This window comes from Pinus tabuliformis, chromosome 2_1, assembly GCF_031772625.1.
Source record: "Pinus tabuliformis cultivar Carrire ecotype Pingquan chromosome 2_1, CPIR1, whole genome shotgun sequence".
In the NCBI taxonomy this organism is placed as follows: Eukaryota; Viridiplantae; Streptophyta; class Pinopsida; order Pinales; family Pinaceae; genus Pinus; species Pinus tabuliformis.
In genome coordinates this window covers 222,663,638-222,682,801 of record NC_142299.1, presented here as the reverse complement: position 1 = coordinate 222,682,801, position 19,164 = coordinate 222,663,638, and positions in this window count along the sequence as shown.

Sequence of the window (19,164 nt, the reverse complement as noted above, 5' to 3'; positions counted from 1 at the left end):
ACCTTGACGACTCTTTCACCCAGCGCTTGAATATATCTCTCGTGTTCACCTGGCTATGTGTGGCATAGAAAAGTGTGTCCATGCACCTCACTGACTGAGGTAAATGACACATCAGATGATATTTCTCCACTGTGAAGGTGGAAAGCTCTATCCCGATGGCAACTCTTAATGTCATAGTCTCTGGATATGTGTGTGAGACAATCCAACTAATAATTTCTGCACATGGGAAGGTGGGGTACCTGCATACAACCTTGTAAAATCCTGATCACTACATACTGATATAAACCTGTAGGTCCTCTAAGTCTTCCTTGAAGTCCTTTGTAAAAGTATCCTTAATCTACGCCATGTCAACTTAGTGCCCTTCTCAATGAACAACTAAGTGTCTGCATTAAATGGCAAGTTAACTGACACCTGGTCAACTGCTTCCCCAATACTACTCTCGACAGTTTCCTTTGATGCAGCTCTCTTGGAAGCCATGTTAACTATAAATGTTAGAGAGATGATCAACAATTGTTGTACATGGAGATAGAGAGGACACTCATGGAATGAAAATGTTAGTTTAAAACAAAAATCAACTTCAAGATCATGTCAAGCAACAAATCGAGCTAATGCTAGGAGAGATTGCATAATTTTGGTTCACCGAGGTGACTGGCTTCTTGCTGGAACTGCACACTATGCAGTCCCAATAGTTCGTGGGGGAGGCTTGCTGACTGTAACTGCGCAATGCACAGGTCAGTCTGGGCATAGGCTAGGAGAGACTCTGCATTGCATAGTCTCAATGGCCAGCATTGAGAGGCTGGCTCCTAGAACTATGTAGTGTGTAGTTGGAGCCAGGCCAGGGTAACCTTTGCACAGTTCCAGAAGAAAAGTAAGATGCCTTGATCTCCCAGAATGCAGCGCTGGCAAAGGAAAGTGATATTCGAGCAAGGGAAGCCTAGATCTGCCCAAGGGGAGTGTGAAATTGAACAAATTTGAAGCATGGTGAGATGTTGAGTGAATATTTGACTAAATGATGATGCATGCAATTGAGACATGTGAAAGAATCAATCAAACTGAAGGAAAACGAAGAATGTGGAGAGAGTTGCTGCAATGACGACCACTAGTGAAAAAACCGTGTAATGCATTGACACTTGGGAAAGGAAATGAAAAACTTAAAAAAACACTTCTACAAGCTAAAACAAGTTAAAATTCCAGTGATCATTTAAAAAAACAAGTGAAACAATACTCTCACAAGGTAAACAAGCAAAAGTGACAGAAAAAAGCAACAAAAGACTAGAAAAGCAAGACTTACCTGGAAAAGTGATGGTGATCACACTGAAGGTTCCTTGATCTCCTTGGGAATGCCAGATCTCCAAGATCGAATGTCCAAATGAGCTCTAGTAGCGTTGATTAAATAAATTTGGCAATTTAGCGTTTATGACGCGAAGGCCAAAAATCAAGGAAAAAGCGACACTTGGCGACATTTTCCAAAATAACTCAAGTGCCTCCTTTGGACTGCTAAAAATGGATCCCTATTTTCTAGGGATGATTTTTTATTTTCTTTTATTTTCTTTTTTTTGGGAAAAGATGGCATGCATTTCCCAAAGAGATTACGCAGTTCTGTGATGGATTGGGCAACTCACTGGCTCATGCACTGAACAAATTCTAGGCAAGAGGCTTCTGCGCAATTTTTGGGCTGAGTGGCTATGGGATGCCTCTCATGCTTTGCAAAATTTCCCATCTGAAGGCTGGATTTCAACTAGATATATGCAATTTTGGAGCTAAAGGCTCACTGTCAGCTTGAACTGTGCAATTCTTGAGAGCAAGGTCAGTTTCCCTCAAGGATTGCGTAGTTCTCTAAGGCAAGCCCAAAACAAGATGAAAACCAAGTCAATAGATTGGCTTGTGGGTTAGACAGTAAACCAAGTAAGAAAACACAAGCCATGATGCAAAGGATGAGGCTCAATCAAAGCATAAGTACTTGGGTTAGTGCAAGATGAGTTGCTATAATTTAGAAGGGAGGCTCCAAAATGAAGCATGGGAAAAATTTTGGAGGGTGTTTGTAGCTGCTACAATAGAAAGATATGATGGAGGAAGTGTTGGAAGACAAAGGGCTAAAGGAATTCATAGACAAATATATTCCTAATCCAATCGATGCTCAAGATCTAGCAGAGTGGAGAAAGTGTGTGACAAAGATGAGAAGGATTATCCTAGAAGGAGTTCGAGTTCATATTGTCTCAAACCCCCTTGATAAGGAAACTCCAAATGCAATGTGGAAGGCCTTGCCATACTTATTCCAAAACAATAGTGACCACAGGAAGTTGGCATTGAAGGACAAGCTCAGAAAGATCAAGATGGATAAGGGCAACATAATACCGAAGTACTTGAACAAGTTCACCCAATGTTGGGATGAGATTGGAAGTGTCAGTGTTATAATTTCTGAAGATGATCTGGTGAGCCTAGTACTTCTAGGACTTCCTAAGAGCTAGCACAACTACTAGGACTCATTTAATGGGAGGGAGAAGCCTCCAGAGTGGGAATGATTATGGTTCGACTTGGTACAAGAAGAGATTTGACGGAGTGCTAGAGATGGATCCTCATCCAAGCAAGATGATGAGGAGAACTGTGTGTTAGTTGAAAAGGAAAATAAAGGGAAGGGGAAGTCATCCCATTCCAAACTAGATTCCAGTAAGGGAGGCAAGAAGAATGACTTGTCGAAGATTAAATGTTTTCACTGCCATGAGCTGGGACACTATGCCACAAAGTTTTTGCACAAGAAGCCCAGTAAGAAGCCCTCAGGACGAGTGGTAGGTGAATCTCTTGCTTCACAATTCAAGCTATATTTCACCCTCATCGCTGGCATGGTGACATTGATGATGGGTGGTGTGTGGTACGTGGATAGTAGAGCCTCATTCTATATGATCTACAACAAAGAGTTCTTTTGTGACTTGGAGGAGAAGGACCTCTAGATGCACATCGAGATGGGAGATAATGGGAGGTATAACACGACTGAAATCAATACTGTTACCTTTCAGAGGGAGTCTAGTACTCCTCGCACATTAAAATATGTCATGTATGTTCTAGGGTTTAAGAAGAATTTGGTTTTAGTTCCATGTTGGAGGATCGTGGCTATGATGTGATATTTAGCAAGGGAAAGTCTTTCCTTCATCACATAGCCTTAAGACAGGTGAAGCAGATTGGGTTTTGGGTGAAGAAACTCTAAAAATTGGATGTAGAAGAATGCATTTCTTTGGGCACTAAAGAAGAGAAGGTGAAAAGTCAAGACATCAGTGAGTTGTGGCATAGAAAATTGGGTCACTTTCACCACAGAGCTTTAAAAATCATGCAGCAAATTTCTACAAGACTTCCCAAGGGCACACTAGAGAAGAGAGACACATGCAAAGGGTGTTAGTGGTGATGTACACCAAATCTTCCTTTCATGATAAAGACAGTCGAGCGCAAGTGATCCTTGATTGAGTTCACTTAGATTTGTGTGGACTATTCTCGATAGCATCCACGACCAAGCACATGTATTATGTAATATTTGTTGATGATTTTTCTCATAAGTGCTGGATTTTCTTCAATGCAAAATAAAGATCAGACATTCACTAATTTTTGTGAATTTAAAGAACTTGATGAGAAACATACTGCTAGGAATGGTAAAGCTCTCAAAAGTGATAAAAGTGGAGAATATGTGTTGAATTAATTCAAGAAATTATGTGCATTAGAAGGCATTCAATAGGAGTTAATAGCACCTCATCACCCAAAGTAGAATGGGGTGGCTGCAAATAAGAACAAAAGTATTATGGGAGTTACACTAGTGATGTTACATAATCAGGGCCAACTGTTCCACTTGTGGGTTGAAGCATGCAACACAACTGTTTTTTTTGTAGAACAAAAGCCCTCATCGAATTCTCAAGATGAGTACCCCTAAAGAAGTTTTTTCACGTAATAAACCATGTGTGGCACATTTCAAGATCTTTGGTTCATCAGTCTACTGTCATGTTACCAATGATGCATGAAAAAAGTTAGAGCCAACAACTGAGTTGGACATATTTTTAGGGTACAATGCCACACCTCACAATTATCAGGTGTACCTGCCATCTAACATGATGACAATGGCTCGTAGAGATTGGAATTTCAATGAAGAGAATAGCATGAGATGTTCCCTTGAGAGGGAGCTTTAGTTACATGCAGATGAGGAGATTTTAGCTCCAAAGGAGGAACCTCAGGATGATGTGGAGAAGCCACATTCAGAGGAGCAGAGAGTGGAAGCACCCACTCATGCAGAGAATTCTAGGGATGGAAGGAAGTGCACCAGAGAGGCTGACAGATTGATGCATGATGCTAGAGAGAATGTGGGAGCACCCACATCGTAGTGTAGGTAGAGGAGGTCACCATATCGGTACACTGGCTTCATGGATCTGATGAGCGAGGGTGTAGAGTTTGAACCATCCTCATTTGAGAAAGTAGTGGAGAAACCATGGGTTGATGCCATGGTTGAGGAGTATGAATCCATTATCAGAATTTTTTTTTGGGAAGTAGTCCCAAGACCAACAGACAAGTCGGTGGTGAGTTCCAGATGGATTTACAAGGTAAAGCAAGCAACAAATGGGAGTGTGGAGAAACACAAGGCTAGATTTGTGGCTAGATGATTCTCTCAGGTGGAGGGAATTGATTACGATGACACCTTTACTCCAGTAGAAAGGTACTCATCTATTAGAATATTCTAGCATTTTCAGCGCAGATGGGATGGAAGATACATCAGATGGATGTGAAGACAACATTCCTCAATGATATGATTGAGGAAGAGGTGTATATTGAGAATCTAAAAGGATTTGAGACCTTCAACAAAGAGTCACATGTGTGTAGACTCAAGAAACCATTGTATAGACTAAAACAAGCACCTCGTGCTTGGTACACTAGGATTGACAGCTATTTCACCAGGTAGGGATTCACCAATAGTGAAGTAGATGTGAACCTTTACCATATCATGGTTGAAGGTAAATTGTATGATATGTCGATGATTTCATTCTAACAGGTGATAAGAAGCTGATAAAATCTTACAAAGAGGAACTTGCAAGAGAATCTGAGATGAAGGAGTTGGGGCTCATGGATTACTTTCTTGGTATGGAAGTATAGCAAGGAGATGAGGAATTGTTTCTCTCAGGGAAAGTATGCCAACAAGATATTGAAGAAGTTCAACACGGAGATAAAAAAACCCATGGAGACTCCTCTAGTAGGTAATTGGAGGAATGAAGATGCTACTTCAAGTGAAGTAGTAGAGGCTACTATTTATAGACAACTTGTGGGTTCACTTATGTATTTGGTGAAAATACGACCAAACATGTGTTTTCCAGTTGACCAACTTAGTCAAGCCATGGTTAAGCCAACCAAACTTTATTGGAAGGTAGTTGAACACGTGTTGAGATACCTTAAAGGCACCACTCAATTTGGTTTTTGGTACAAACTAATAGAGGGAGTGAAGCTTCAAGTCTTCACAGATGAAGATTATGTATGGAGGTCATCTGACAGGAAGAGCACATCAGGGGGAATCTTCAGTATTGGGTCAACAATAGTTTCTTGGTACAACATGAAGAAGAGATCAATTGCACTCAGTTTAGTAGAAGTAGAGTACATGGTTGCTAGTTAAGCAACTTGTGAGGCTATCTAGATGAGGAAGATCCTTGTTGGGTTATTTGGTTAGAAGATGGATTGTACAGTGATTTATTGTGATAATTAGAGTTGTATCAAACTCTTTGAGAATCATTTTTTCATGATCGATCTAAGTATATCGACATCTAGTATCACCATCTATGAGATTTTGTGTAGAGGAGAATCATGTTGCTGGAGTACATTCCTACAGAGGAGCAGGATGCATATATTTTGACAAAGGCTTTGTCAAGATGCAAATTCGAGTTTCACAGAGGCAGGTTCAGGGTAGTAGATAACGTGAAAATGTCTAAATAGAAATCCAACTGCAGTGATTAATATTATTTATTCTACTTATTATCTCAGAAATAAGTTATTCATAGTGTTCTTACAGAAAATATCTAAATACATTCTACTGCAGCCTTCACAATTAAAATATTGTAGAAAGTAAATGCAAAGAAAAATAATGGCACAAATACAATCAAAATGACACATTTATTTTTGGATAATCATCCCCTGAAAAGCCCAATGTGGGAAACTGGTGCAGTAGATGAGGGTTTCTTTATTATTCTTTAGCAAAATCTCATGTACAAGTTACAACCAACAAAACATAAGTGACAAAATTTATAGACGCTTCTTGACAGATTTCTGATCCAAGAGAAGTACTCCTCTTCCCTTTGAGTCCTTCTGCGTCCCCCTACGTCAATTTTTCCCACGATGGACCATCATCAAACTGCTCATGCAGTCCCAGCCTCTGCATTGCCTCTTTCTGCATCAACCTACTTCTCCGCTGACTCTCCCTACTCTGTGTCTTCTTGCCCTGCACTCTTGAAAGATGTTGATGCCCTCTCTTCCTTTCTCACTTGCAACTCTCCGTTTGATTCGATTTTCTCTTGCTGAACTTCGACTAGTGAGAAAATCGATCTTACTTGGGTAACTGAGTATCTGTCTCTGGTGTGTTCTCCAAGTGCCCATTAAGCCTCCTCTTATACTCCTCTCGTTGATCAATCAACGACCCATATTAGATCCTAATCAATGGCTAGGATCATATTAACTTGACCTATGTCTTATTCTAGAAGTTTCACCCACAATTTAGATTAACACCCATTAATTATTTTAATTTCCTATGTTTAGACTTAGGGTCCCATAAAAAATAATTAAGTATTTTAATAAAACTACCTTCGGGTGGAATTTCCCTAAACGATTTATGGGTATTGGAGAATGCATGTGTCTAAGACTCCCTACAAAGTTTAAAACTTAGAGCACACCCAATGCTACCAAAAATCAACAAATAATCCCTTTCTTGTTGAGAGGGAGTGTTGAAAATGCAACAAGAAAATCCTAATTTAATTTGTCCTTGAATTAAATTGGGAATTAAATTGTAATTTTGATTTGCATAGAAACTTGTAATAGTTAACTATGTTAATTTGACTTAGTTGGCTCAGTGAATTCAAGTTGGGAGTCTAAATAGAGTAATGTAGAGTGTATCCTACTTTTTAGGAGAGTTGGTTGAATTTATTTTTAGTTGTCATTATTTAATTCATTTTAACTAAGTTAAAGTCAGTCAAACTAATTCCAACTAATGGACGAATTAGTGGGAGATCCAGTAGTGGGGTGTAATTGACACTAATCAACCAATAAACTAAAGATTCACTTACATTAACTCATGCATGTCAGATTAGAAAAAGACCCAGTTGAGATTGGAGTTTAGGGACAATGTACTATCAGTTGTATAATCATATGAATTGCACAGGTGGTGCATGCAATCATAGGATTTCCTATGAGGATTGCAAAATTCATATTTGTGGAATTTCCCTATTAAATATGGGTTAATTCCCTAGGAAACCGTGTACAGAAATAAGAGCTTGGAAGACAACATATTTTGCAAAGTATTGGCTTGAGGTGTTTGTGAGGCAGTGAGATAGATACATATAGTGCAGAGGTTGCTCGGGCTTGAGAAAAGCATTGTAATCTTCTCATATTTTCTGATTAATGCAATATACAGATAGCAAGGTTTTTTAGCTATGGATTTCCCCAAAAAATTATTGTGTTATGTGTGATTTAATTCTTTCTCTTTTATGCTTTGTGATTTCATCGATTAATGATTGTTTCTACTGATGAGTAGAGTAGATTCAAGTCAATTTTTTAGCATATTACAACCTATAGTTTGAATCTAAAAGGAATTTCTACACCTTCCAGATGGGTTTTTCTCCCAAAAGGGTTTCTCGAAGAGCATATATTGTTTCTTATGTGTGTGTGTGAGAGCTTATTTTTTCATTCTTTACTTTTCTGCATAATTTCCATTCACATGCATGCCCTAATTACAATTAAATATACAAATCTATAAATTTAATAAAACTGTAATAGTGTTAAATTTTAGTATTTTAATATATTATTATCAGATCTGTTGTGACGAACTATCCTGTGGAATATCCAAAATAGTTTAATCAAAGCACAATATTTCAATAAGAAAGGGACATGCTATATTAGCCCAAGCCATACGTAAATGTACAGACAATTGGATACTTGATTCAAGAGCTTCACATCATATGACTCCTTGTCAAGACCTACTTCCCTCTACATCACATAGCAACATCTCACAAATTGTAGTTGGTGACTCTACACAACTTGAAGTCTTGGGATCAGACATTATAAAAATGACACATGGGTGCATTACCAATGTGCTCCCAGTCCTTGAAATTTATGCAAATTTATTTTCCTTTTATTAGATTTGTCATTTCGGTAATGGGATAACTGTAGAGTTTTTGTCCAAATGAAGTAGTAATTGGAAAGCTACATGATCTTACAGTTATTGTTTCTATTGGAAAAGTTGATCATGCCTCTAGATTATATAAGGTTGTCTACTTCAAGCCTTCTTCTGCTTCTTCCTTAATAGCTCATGTTGATTCATTGAGTATGCTTTGGCATGAAAAATTTGGTTATCTCAATTATAGATATTTGCAGCAAATGTAAACTCAAAATTTGGTTTTAGGTCTTCCTAAGATTTCATGTATTGATGGAATATCTGCAGGTTATGCCCTTGGAAAATAACATCAAGATCCCTTTCCTAAAGGGAAAGGCTCAAGGGGTAAAGAACCTCTTGATTTGGTGCACAGTGATCTAATGACATTTTCAACTCCTTTTTGAGTGGCCAAATATGCATTAACTTTTATTGATGAATTTTCACAATACTCTTGGGTTTATTTTCTCAAGTACAAGAGCGAAGTCTTTGCAACCTTGAATACATTTAAAGCACTTGTTGAGAAACAATATTCATGCTTCATTAAAAAGATACACATAGATAATGGGGGGGAATATGTCAACAAGGAATTTCAATTTTTTGCAAAGAAAATGACATTCTTCATCAACATTTTGTTCCCTACACCCCTCAGCAAAATGGTGTAGATGAACAGAAGAATAGAACACTTAAGGAGATGGTTAATTACATGATTCATTCCAAGAACTTGGCACCTAATTTTTGGGATGAAGCGATTTTTGTGCTAATTACATTCAAAACAAGATGCCTCATAAGGTGGTTAAAAATATAACTCCAATGGAAACTTGGACACATGAGAAGCTTGATGTGTCTTTTTTTAGGGTATTTAGTAGTCCTTCTTGGGCATTTATTCCAGATGAAAAATGCAAAGCCATGGAAAATAAAAGTCAACAATTGATATTTTTTGGTTATTGTGAGGACATGAAAGCTTTTCGACTCCTTGATCCTAACTCAAAGGAAGTTTTGTTTCGAAGAGATGTTCATTTTGATGAAAATATCAGTCCAGGATCATCTTCTTCCCCTACTACCTCATCTTCAATTGTTGATTATGGTTCTAATCATTGTGATGCATTTATAAATGTGGAAGTAGAAGAAAGTTCTATTGAACATCCTCAACCAGAAGAAAATCTTCCATCAGCACCAGTAGAACCCGTATAGGAGCAACCTGTTCTAGATAATTCCTTGAGGAGAAGTCTTTGTAATAGAAATAACCCTGATATATTTGGCTATGATGCAACTAATTTCAATTATCTAGCTTCAAATCAACCACAATATGTAGATATCTCGCTTTTAAGTCATGCCATTTCAGAGGACCCATAACAATTTTCTGATGCTCTTGGAAAACCTAAGTGGGAAGCTACCATGACAAAAGAGTATTCTTCTTGGATGAAGAATCATACTTGGGATCTTATTTCTCTTCCAAAGATACACAATTTGGTCCATTGCAAGTGGGTCTATAGAACCAAATATGCAACAGATGGATCGGTAGACAAACATAAGGCACATCTTGTGGCTAAGGGATTTTCACAGGTTGAAGGAATTGACTATTTTGAGACTTTCACTTCTGTTGCCAAGATGGATTCTATTCATCTGGTGCTTTCTCTTGCAGCCTCCCAAGTATGGTCAATTTACCAAATGGATGTTAAGCATGCTTTTCTGCATGGTGATCTACATGAGGAGATTTACATGGAACAACCCCCTAGTTTTGTGCAGGATCCTTCACTTGTCTCTAGGCTTAGGCAATCTTTATATGGTCTCAAAAAAGCTCCTAGAGCTTGGTATGAGAAGATGCATAGTTTTCTGCTTTCCTCACGGTTCATTTGTTTTCAGTTTGATCCAACAATCTACACTAAGAGACATGGCTTTGATTTATCGATTCTAGTTAAATTGTATGTGGATGATCTGATCCTCAGAGGAATTTTTTCATCTATGATTTAGAATGTTAAGGAAACATTGATGGGACAATTTGCTATGACATATCTTGGTCTTCTACACTACTTTCTTAGATTGTAGGTTCACCAATCTTCAAAAGGAATCACCATCTTTGAGCAGAAATATGCTCTTGATTTACTCCAACGTTTTGGCATGGATAATTGTAAGCCTTCTCCTACTCCTTTTCAATTTTGTGTTATTCTTACTGCTAGTTGCACCACTCTTAGGGTGGATCCTACATTGTATCGCAAACTTGTTGGCAATCTACTTTATTTGACACACACCTAACCTAACATTGCTTATGTAGTTGGGTTGGTCTCTATATTTTCTTAGGATCCTCATCAGAGTCACTATAAAGTAGCAAAGCATATTCTCAGATATATTCAAGGAACTTCTCATTTTGGGATTCAATATACTATTGGTTCTTGTGAGCTTGTAGGTTTCACTGATTTTGAATAGGCTGGATCAGTGGATGATCGGAAATCCACCTCTGGATTTGTTTCTAGTCTTGGTTCTCCTCCTATTGCTTGGTCCTGCAAGAAACAATCAACAATTTCATTATCTAAAGCAGAAGCTGAGTATAGAGATGCAGTTCTTGCAAGTCAAAAAGTTATTTGGTTGTGACAGTTGTTGCTTGATTTTGGCATTCAACATGATCAATCTACTCCCTTATGGTGTGATAATCAAAGTGCAATAAAAATTTCTAGAAATCCTGTGGAGCATCAATGGAAAAAACACATTGAGATTCATCTGCACTTCATTCGCCAACCTATTCAAGATGACGTTCTCAGCCTAGGATATGTACCTACCGAAGAACAAATAGAAGATATTTTTACAAAGTCCTTGGCTTCACCAAGATTTCTTCAATTAAGACATATTCTTGGAGAAAAGGAAGTTGTCCTTGAGGGGTCATCTTGAGTCCTCCTTCCTTTATCTCTTCATTGTCTTTCCTTCTTTCTTTCTTATGAAATGTTGTACATGGGTACCTAAAAAGGCCTAGTTGTTGGGACCCGTTCTTTGTGTTCTTTTTTCTTTATTTTCCTCCCTACATTTCGCTTATGGGGGGTGTTAGAGTTCCAACAAAAATTGAAATTGGTAAGCTTACGTAGCGATCTTATCAACTGCGTTGTCAGTGTTATCCTTATCTATCGAGTCATAAATCTTATCTTCTAGCTATTGTAAGAAGCCTATATTGTTCCTATAAATTAGGTTCATATATAGCTTATTTTCTCAAGCAACAAAGTGTGTTTTATTTCTTCATCTTGTGCTCTCTCAGTAGAAGAATTGTTTAGCTTTGCATCCTTGGGTATTTTTTTATACTCTTTCATCCTTTACATTTACCCGAAGAAGTTGAAGTTGATCATACACAATATCACAAGATAATCATCAAAAGTGTCCCATACATTTTGTTTAAAACAAAATTCCAATTCAAAATCTTTAAACAACTACTCACAAAAATTTCAAAGAAGTAAAACTTAAAAATTCTGTTGTTCAAAATGAAAAACTAAGAAATGTAAAATAATTTGTATAAACGTTTTAGTTATTGTTTCAAATAATTTCCATATATCTTTGTCCAATACCAATCTAACCTTGTAAAAATAAATTTTTTATATATATATAATCTAGATTTATAAATCTAATATGGAAAAATATATTTCAAAAATTAAATCCCCTTTAAACAAGATAATTTTAAATTGATTTTAAACTTTTTAAAATACATAATATGATATATTTAAATTGATTTTTAAGATACATAACATGATATATTTAAATTGATTTTAAACTTTTTAAAATACATTATTATTATTTTATATATATAAACCAACTCTATAAAGATTTATAAATCTAATATGAAAAAAATATATTTAAAAAAAATTAAATCTCCTTTCAGCAAGATAAATTTAAATTTATTTTAAATTTTAAAAATACAGAACATTATTGCTGAAATTTAAATTTATTTTAAATTTTAAAATGCAGAACATTATTTTAAAATTTTTAAAAGACAACATGGTATTTAAGCAAGATAAATTTAAATTGATTTTAAAATTTTAAAATACAGAACATTATTTTAAACTTTTTTAACTACATAACATGGTATATCTAAAGCTCTATATGTAGAAAAGAACTAAAACTAAAGCTCTATATGTATGAAAGAATTAAAAGAATCGAAAGATGTGAACAATCTAAATTGATTTTAAACTTTTTAAAATACATAACATGGTATATCTAAAGTTCTATATGTCTAAAGTTCTATATGTATAAAAGAGTTAGAAGATGTGAACAATATTTGAAAAGAGATGGTTCCAGCATCGAAAGATGTGAACACTCCTTGAAAAGATATGGTTCTCTAAATATGGTGCCTGTAAGTCAAAAAGAAATGATACAGACACCAGAAAGAAAATGCTTTGAAAGCAGTGTGCAGCCAAAATACTCTTTGACTGAAATTCAGTTTCTAAAATACTGTCAAAAGTTATCCATAAACCCAAAGACAATAAATGTCCCTAAACCTAAAGATAATAAACATTTATTAAAAATGGAAAATATTTGAGTGAACAAAAGTCTCTTACATGAAAAGAACTCTGGCCGTTGATTCAGAGTACAGGGGACACAGAATTAAGAAGCAGATTAACTTTCGTCATAAGTAGTTTGCAAGATATCTTGGGTTATAAGTAGTATAAATAGTTTGCTTCAGTACTCTACACTTTTGGAGCTTCCCATGTGGGATAAATGAAAGGTACTCGCCTACCTGAATTTCACGCGGCGTTCCATGAATGAAAAGCCAGCTATTCTCTCCACGTTCATCCTCAGGGTGCCGTCCCTGCAACATCTTCCTTCCTGATCCTCTACTCTACCGGACCAAGATTCTCTTCCTCTTTCGTTCGAATGTCCTCAACTATATATCCACAACTGCGCCGACATGCAGAATGGCTTCATAGACTGCATGAAGGTGAAGTTTGATGAATAATAATAGACATGAGCTTGGAGGGAAGGCGTCCATGGTCTCGTCAAGAAGATTGTCTTCTGGTTAAACACATCCAAGCCCACGGAGAAGGGAAACGGTTTCAGGTTTCACAACTCACTGGTAAGAACTGTACCTCAGTTTAGTTGCATATTTTATATGAGGAATATATGTATATCGCTGCATATTTTATATGAGGAATATATGTATAAGGAATATATGTATATCGCAAATGTTACTAGAAGGACTTGAATTTGGTAGATGGACTATTTCTTCCTATTAAATTTATAATTTAATATGATATATATTATTTTCTAATAAAATATTTTAATAAAATTAATTTAAATTAATTTTATTTATAAAATAAGTTAAATAATATGATATATATTATTTTCTAATAAAATATTTTAATAAAAATTATTTAAATTTATTTTATTTATAAAATAGGTTAAATGAAACCATTTCACTATAATAAACTATTTGTCTTCCTACACAAACACATGGAATATACATCAACTTTACATGGATATGAATTCGAAACTAAACTTTTTACAGTTTTATATTAAAGTTTTGATTAATGTAAAAAAAGTGTGATGTAAAAAGTTTTTTCCCGTAAGAAAAGTTGTAATTTTATTAATGAAAACAAAATTACATGTTGCATATGCTAAGTCGCATTTCATCTGCAAGTCAATGACCTCAAATCAGGGGTTTAAAAAGAAAAGTTAATGTACAAATGGGGAAAAAATCATGTTTTCCTCCCCTTCTTCTTCTCGACCTTGCGCCACTCCCCTTGAGACGGCATCGTGGATACAAGTGCAAGCGGATTTTTAGCGCTTGGTCGAGGATTTTCCTTGTCAGAATTAGAGGTCTTTGATGTGTGTAGTCGTTTGGTTCCACTGTTTTCCATTGTATCTGACATCTTTGCAAGTTGTGGTTCCACAGGCTGTTGCAGAGTTATCTCCTGGACTTCTGATTCATTGTATGTTTGATTGTTCTCATTGGGTATGGGCTCTTCCACATCAACTTCCTCCCCCTCTTCAGGATCTGGAGGGGCAAATTGCCAACCCTTGTGTTGTTTCCCTGTTTTCTTCTTTCTTCGGATGCCTTTTTTTGTCTCCGGGACACGTATTTTGTAGATGTCCTATTTGCCGACATATTTTGCACCTAAATGCTGTATTTTCATAGTTTAGTGTCTGTGTCGAGCTTCGTTGTTTATGCTTCAGTTCTATGCAGTCCAGTAAGCCTTTACTGAGATCTACTTCCACATAGATGCGTGCGAATGTATAAATTCTTTCCTCCACTCTTTGTGTGTCCATTTTAATATATCTGCCCATGGTATTGCCTATACCAGCAAGGACTTGATGGTCCCAAAAGTGTAATGGGAGGTTGTGCAGACAGACCCAAACTGACATCTTCGAAATGACCATAATATTGGCATTGAATTCCGGAAACCATGGTGTGATGAAAAGGCCCATAGATCCCCAAAACCATGGTCCCTCCTATAGTATAATGTCTCTTGTCTTTGTTGAAGGGAATTTGACAATGAAAAACCCCTTGGAACAGAGGTGAATCTCACAATGTAGAGTCCAGTTTCTGAATATCCAATGGAAAAGTTCAAACAATTTTGGCTAGAAACAATTGAATCGACAAATGATGGCTTTTGATTCAAAATTATTACATGTCTCATCGGTTTCTCGTATATCTATATTTAGTTATGGTATATAATTTAGCTACTCAACAATGTATGGACTAGGTTTTTATTCCAGCTTGCTTTGGGGTCACTATAGGAGTTTTTCCCCCTTGTAGGATGTTCTTGAAAGAAATTCCTCCATTTTTGTGCTTTTGTTGTGAATCTGTGTTGTTTTTATTTTTTGTGCTTGTCCCATTGCCTCCTTCTGTTTGTTTTGTTGTACAGAAGGTTGCTGCACCACCTCGCAGTCTTAGGTTGAGTGTTATAGTAGATTCTGACATAATGTTGTAGTCCAACATGGATCTAAGATCCTATAGGGTTTTGCTCTCATATAATAGATGTTGTAGTCCAACCAGATAGCTAATTTGTTGGGCGATGATATTCTTCAGGTTCAAAACACAGTCTGTTGCTAGAATCCAAATCAAGGAAGACTTCCCCGAAGGGGTTATAATAAAAATTTGAAAGCGATTAGAAGTTACCAAGGAAGGGGGTTCTGTGGTCTTCTGGGTCATGCAGGACCATGCAACTTCAATATCTCCATAAAGCAGTGTAGTATGAGGGTACTCCTCCAATGTTCTGAAGGCTTGGTTCCAGGAGCTAAAGTCCCTTTTGTGTTTGATAACCCTCTTGTAGGCCAATAGATTGATAGGTATTGTGGATAGAGGAATACACATGTTGGTTGGTACTCGATGACGAGCCCCTTCATACAATCCATGAACCAATCCCAGATCTGTTCAAGACACAGGGGGACTATTGATAATACATCTCCCCAGATACAGTGGGCATTCATGGATCCCGACATTCGCAGTAGATATTGGAGGTAGCCAGTCAGATGAAAAGTTCCCTCTGCCCCTTTTGGAGACAAAGTGCAAGTGTACGTATGTCATTGATTCGGCCCCCAACGCAACACCGATGATCCTGTGACCCATCCATCGATTCTCCGCCTGAACAGGTCTTGTCCTCATTGCGTATTGTTCTGCTTGTTGCATGCCGCGACAGTGGTCAGAGAATTCCATCTTGGTAATGAGCAACAACCGGCACCTCTAAGGGGGTGTAGGCGCCAGGGTTATTACCTCAACATATGGGGTCCTTGCTCTTGTCATATGGTATTTCCCACCCTCCTCCACACTAGGGCACTGGGGAGGGCAAGCCCGCAAAACCTGCTCCACCATCTCAATGAGAAACCGAAGGTCTGGCCACCGAGAGGAACACTGCGTGATGCCCTGCGTCGTCATGCAACAAGTAGTTGGGTACCTGTAGTGACAGGATAACTAGTCCCAAAGCAAGGAGTGGTCAAAGGCATAAACCTCAGTGTAATATCCAGCCTGCATCCCTCGAAAATCCTTCCTCATGCCCCAAATCTGCCATTCAATCTAGGGTGAGCCCATGGCATAAATCCTTCTGCTAGCTAATCCGTTAATTCGTTCTGGCAAGGACAGTCTTCCCGCCCTAGATGCATTGACCTCCTTTGTCTGAGTCTCGCCTGTGGTCACTAAGCCCTGGGAGCCCAGTGTATTAGCGTCCTTGATGCCCCGCATACAGGCCAGGGCAGCCGCCTCGTCCAAAAAACCCTAACACTGTACAGTTTCATTTTTCCCAAAAAAATCATTGAACTCTGTGATTCATGTGATGTAAAAAGATATATATATAATTAAAAAAAATTACACTCATTAGTTTCTAGTTTTTAATCTAAATTTATTTTAAAGCATAATTAATATAAATTATTTATAATAAATTTTTTAATTTATCATTAAATAAAAATAAATAAATATATATATATATATATATATATTAACAAAAATAAAAAATTATAGTTAATATTTTATTGTATTTAAAAAAAAAATTAATCATGCTTTTTAAATAAATTATAAATTTTTTAAACTTATCACTAAATTTTAAAATTTAAATTTCTTTTTAACATAAGTTTTATGTATCTAGTAATATGAACAAAGTTAACCATTAAGTTTATCCTATACTAATTTAATACATAATCTAAATAAAAATATATTTGAATAAAAGCTTCTTTGGGATAATTACGATGTTTAAAGTTTTGTAATGTATAGCTGATTTACGCATCAACACAAAAGTCTCAAGGTAATAATCGAAAATGATTCATAATTTTAAAATATAGATTTTCATAGTTGTTTAACCTATTGAAAAAATTGTGTTTGGATAAACACCATGTCCAAAAGACTATTCTTCAATACAAAAAAATATTTATGAAAACTTACATTTAAAAATTCGAAAATTATTTTGAACAATTATTTTTTATTTTTATTTTTAATTTTCATTTTAAATTTTGTCCAATGTCCACTCAACACTTTGAACATTTCAAAACTTTAAACACAATAATTACCCAACAAATATCATTCAATATATTAATCTAAATATAAAATCCACATTCTAAAATATCTTTTTAAATGCCAAACTACAATTTACTTTATTTCATCTCCATTAAATACATATTTGAAAAAAATATATATATCAATTTCTACACCTTTAAAAATAAAATAATTTTAAATATCAATTTCTATCTACTTCTATAAATCTATTTCTTCAACCATTAATTCATTTAGTATTTCATAAATGAAATTCCCTACATGTTTGTAACATAAACCTTATTAAGTATGTCAATCTAAACTGAGGATGCCAATTCATTATTTATTTATTTTATTTGTGAAAAAAATCATCATAATTCATTATCAAAGCAGTGGTGGATACAACTATTACTACTATTAGTAAATGCAAGTTGATTTATCACTATTAGTAACATTTTTTAAATGTTGTGCTAGTCAATGTCTCAACAGAGAATATAACATAATGGTTTGTAAATCACAAATTAGGTTGGGCAGCTATAGAAGAAAAAACAATTATTAGAAGGGCCAATCTATTTAAATTTTCTTAAGAATTAATTTTATGGAGAAGCCTTACTACAAGCTAACTTTCACGGACAGAAACCATAATTATACTTATTTTAATAAAGAATTAAAATAAGACCCAACAATATCCAGTCATAAGATTATTCAAAAATAAAATAATCCATAATCCATATAAATAATTTATATTTTATTTTAATCAAAATGTTCCTAAACTCTTTGAACTTAGGTCAAATTAATTATGCAATATGCTCATGTAATATGCATTTTTAGGAAACATAGGTTTTAGGAAACATAGTCTTGAATAAGCATCATCCAAAAATCATACATCAACCACATTTCTATTTAATTTCCACTTCCCATTAATGCATGCTTAACTTTATAATTTTTTCCTTGGTTATCGAATTTGCCTTATTCTTTCTCGAGCAAGTTTTACTGCATGTCTTTCAATCCAATTAACCTTTATTCCACCACATCTAAAATTATGTTATTTTGAGTAGAAATTTTATTATTTTATTTATGACTAAAAGTGGAAATAAATTATTTTTATCACAATTTTTTTTATAATGTGTTGTAATATCAACAATTAATAAAGTGAATATTATGAGATTGTTAATATTTTATAATGTTTTCAATTAAAATTAACTATATATATATATATATATATAATTGAAAACTAACAAAATATATATATATATATATATTTATTTATTATAACTGGAATTATTTTTCTATTGAATATTTTGTTTTTATTTTAAAAGGACACATGTCAAATCGAGGATGAACACAAAAGGAATTACATCTCTTTCATATTAGCCTGTAGAATATTTATCCATAAATTTCTGTAGATATTTCATTGGATAATTTGTCACAATAGATCTCATAAAATTATATTTAAAATAAAAAATTTGCATTATTACAACTTTATTTATTTTTAGATTTCGAAATCTATAGAATGTTGTTAATAGTGCATGTATGCAAACTAAAAATTATGCAAATAAACAACATTAAAATAAAATCTCACACACACATATTTGACACAAGATATCATCTTGGAAACCCTGTTTGGGGGAAACCTAGCTGGAAGGGGGGAAACCTAGCTGGAAGGTGGGCCACCCTACTCTGTTTCTCTAAATAGAAAATATCTGCAAGTACAAAGAAGTATGGCTTGTGTTCTGTAGGCCACTATAGTGCACAAATCTTTTGTCTATGCTCTATGTCCTATTGATTTCCGTTATTTTTTCTTAGCTATGGAACAAATGCACTCAAAAGAACGGAACATCTTTTCCTCCTAGTGGCC